We start from the raw sequence: 3,313 nt of genomic DNA, 5'->3' as shown, positions 1-3,313 counted from the left end.
GCTCTAGCCACTTAGTGGAAAGCAAAGTGAAAAACAATGGTTTGGGCCTAATACATGATTACAGAGCTAGAGTTTCCAACAGGGTTCCAGGTGGTCAAGCTTTGCTTCTGTGGAAGTTCTAAGGAAGCAGTGAGAATGTCATAGGAGTGGGAGAGGGGTGCCAACTACCAGAAATCCCTGCAAGTATTGGTTGGGGTGGTGGGGTGCTTGTGCTGATGTGAGGCAAGGGCTCTAATTAGCTGACCAGTGACTGAAGGGCCCACTGCTTACTTGGCCAGGGGGCTTCCGATGTTCCTGCCTACAAACAGTCTTGCTGCCCAGCTCCACCTCAATTCTGATAGGCTAGGTGCACCAGTCTTGATCTGTCCAGTGCAGAGCCCCACCACCAGGTCAGCGATGAAAGTGCCTTCAGGTTCCTCAGAATGATACGACATCATGACGCCCCAACCCTGGGACTGGGCCAGTGTGCACGCACCCTGGAAGGGACTCGGTCACAGAGGTGATCTGGTCCACTCTGAGCAGGAGGCAGTCACACAATTTCTGGGTCATGGCCTTGGCAATCTGCTTTGCGTTGGTCACTGTGAGGTCGTCCCCCTCACCTGGATCCCTGCACCAGCTGTGAACTTCTGCCAAGCTCCCAAGTCATCTTGGTCAAAGGGGCCTTCAATAGACACATTTGGTGGTCCTTGATGAAGCACTTGTACAGGTCAGTCAGCTGGACAGGTGTGATGTGCCTGCCATGGTCATCGGGAGACTGGAAGTCCAGGTTGTACTTCCCTGACATGAGGGGCTCGGAGGCAGCTCTGTCCTTGCCAATGATCACCTATCAGGATAGCCAGCTTTCCTGGTCACGCTCTTCAGCAGCTATGGGGCTTCTTTATTCTCCAGGATGTTAGGTGCAAACCTGCCTTTGTTTCCACATAGGTGGCATCTTCCCCACATTTCTCCTTGATGACATTCTTCAGGTTGTGGTGAGCCTCGACTCCAATGCGTGTGGCTTCCCTGAAGTTTGCTGCAGCAACGAGGTTTGAGGGGACCATAAACTCCTGCATGGACAGCTTGTTGCCAGCATGAGAACCACCATTGATGACACTGAAAGCCGGGACTGGCAGGATGACTTTGGAGTTGCCAACCAAGTCAGTGATGTGGTGGTAAAGGGGTACCCCCTTCTCTATGGCACCAGCTTTGCAGACAGCAAGGGATACCCCCAGAATGGCGTTTGCACCAAACTTAGATCTATTTTCTATTCCATCCATCTTGATCATCAGCTTGTCAGTCTTCTCCTGTTCCATGACGCTCAGTTTCTTGCTAACCAGGCCAGGTGCAATGGTTTTATTGATGTGCTCAACAGCCTTTCAAGTACGTTCCCCACACAGCAAGGAGCTCTAGGCCCTCACAGATTCCAGCAGAGGCACCCGTGGGCACAGCCGCTCTGAAGACACCTTTTGAGGTGCAGAGATAACCTCAAAAGTGGGATTCCCATGAGACTCAAAGATCTCTCTGGCATGAACCTGAGAACAGGCATGGTGAATCTCTGGCCACCACATCTCATTGCCAAGGAAAGAAGCAGAGGGTGTTGCAGACACTGAGGTCAGCGTTAAGCCAGTGAGTCTCAAGAATTTTAACTTAACAATACTTCTTTATTCCAGACGAAGTCATTGATGGCAATGGATATTTCATTCACATTATTCTCTCCCATCTAAGTGAGGTGATTCACACAGTTACCTTCTTTAAAAATGGTCAACATCATCAAGAGTTCCTTCTTCAGAAGATAATAAATGCCTATGTTTTTGAAGAGCCTAGAGGAGAACTTTAATTTCTAGAAAGACCAAATGAGAAGAAACAGATAGGGTTCTCCAGAGTTTCCATTTATGGTAAGCGACTCTCAGCAGGATTCCAATCCAATGTGGAATTTTTCCAATCTGCAGAGGACATCTTCAAATGCCCAGAGCTGACATGTAGCTGGTACCCATCCAGTACGGGTGTACCTTGTTGAAATCATCAGGCACTAAAATCACTTTTGTACAGGTTGGTAATTACCTACTGTCCTGAGCCCCCCGCCCCAGGCTATCCAGCCCCTCAGTGGTGACACCCTGCCCCTACAAAAACTCCCAATAATTTAACAACTAAAGAATTAATGTGACCCAAGATGGCGGACGAGAAAAGCCACCAGTCAGAATGTCTCTGCAAAAAAGACGAATTTTAGAAGAAAGAAAAAAATAAGCTAGCAGAGAAACACAGATTGAGTGAGGGTCGGAAGGAAGGGTGCCTGAAACTACAGGAGACTCCACGGGAAGACATTGCGGAGGAGAACAGGAAGGAGAAAGGTCCCAAGAGGCTTGGAGACCAGCGACAAGGGTAGGTGGAGCAGTTAACTTCCCCCTCCCTTGCATCGCGGACTGCTGGTGGCTCCTGAGCGGCTGGAGAGACCTGCCGACACCAGCCCAGAGACGGCTGCCGCCAGTGAGCAGTGGCCTCTTGCAGACTCAGCGCCCGGCTCCTAGGCCCCTCAGGGTACCTCCCTGGGCACAGACCGGAGCCTATTGGCAGATGCCATAGTGCTCCATTCTCTCCTTCCCCCTCCCTACCCGTGGGTGCCCAGAGAGACAATATAGCCACCACATGGAGGCATCTCCAAAGAACGAGACCTTTCCTTTTGGGGCCCTACAGCAGACTGAGGGGTACCCAGATTGCGAATTCCCTACCCGCCAGCCCTCCCAGGTGCTACTTGCCTGGGGACTCCAGGAGAGCGGGGCAAATCCCGAGGTGGAGTGAAATAGATCCAGCTTGGGCACCTTGTAGGTGATTCGGGACCAGCGCCTCTCCCCCTGGCAGGGTCAGGGATTGATCTCCAGAGTCCAGGGGACAGGCCTGCAGACCAGACCCCGTACACCCAAGTCAGGATCGCACTGCCCCGGGGCACAGAAGGGAGATCTGTGAAAGAGCCTACTGAGGAGTGCGTGCCTGTAGGGGCAGATCAGCATGCTGGCAACCTTCCTCCCAAAAGAGGGCTGTGCACCCAGCGCAGGCTGCAATCCTGGGTAGGGAACCTCCCGGCCCACGTCACAGCCAGGGGACATCCATCGGCCTGAGTTCCTGCTTGCTGGCAGAGGCCTGGGAGAGGCCACGGAGAGGGGGAGAGTGGAGGTGAGCGAGACCTGCTCCGGAGTGCGGGTCTTGGACAGCCCCAGCCCCCAAGCCCAGGCTTTCAGCTGAGTGGAGCCATTTCAGCCCCTCCCAGCAGCTTTGCACAGAAACAAAGAGTAGACCTTTGACCCTGCTAACAGCAGTTGTGGAGCCTGAGGGCAGGCTT

The 3,313-nt window shown here is 52.9% G+C and overlaps 1 pseudogene; it reads right to left on the bottom strand.

Annotated features, from left to right (window-relative positions):
- Window positions 1-266: 266 nt before the first annotated feature.
- Window positions 267-1,547, bottom strand: LOC105816591 (annotated as a pseudogene).
- Window positions 1,548-3,313: the final 1,766 nt, after the last annotated feature.

The sequence above is a fragment of the Propithecus coquereli genome, unplaced genomic scaffold, assembly GCF_000956105.1.
Source record: "Propithecus coquereli isolate 6110/MARCELLA unplaced genomic scaffold, Pcoq_1.0 Scaffold38, whole genome shotgun sequence".
In the NCBI taxonomy this organism is placed as follows: domain Eukaryota; kingdom Metazoa; phylum Chordata; class Mammalia; order Primates; family Indriidae; genus Propithecus; species Propithecus coquereli.
This window is presented reverse-complemented; position numbering and strand designations above follow the sequence as displayed.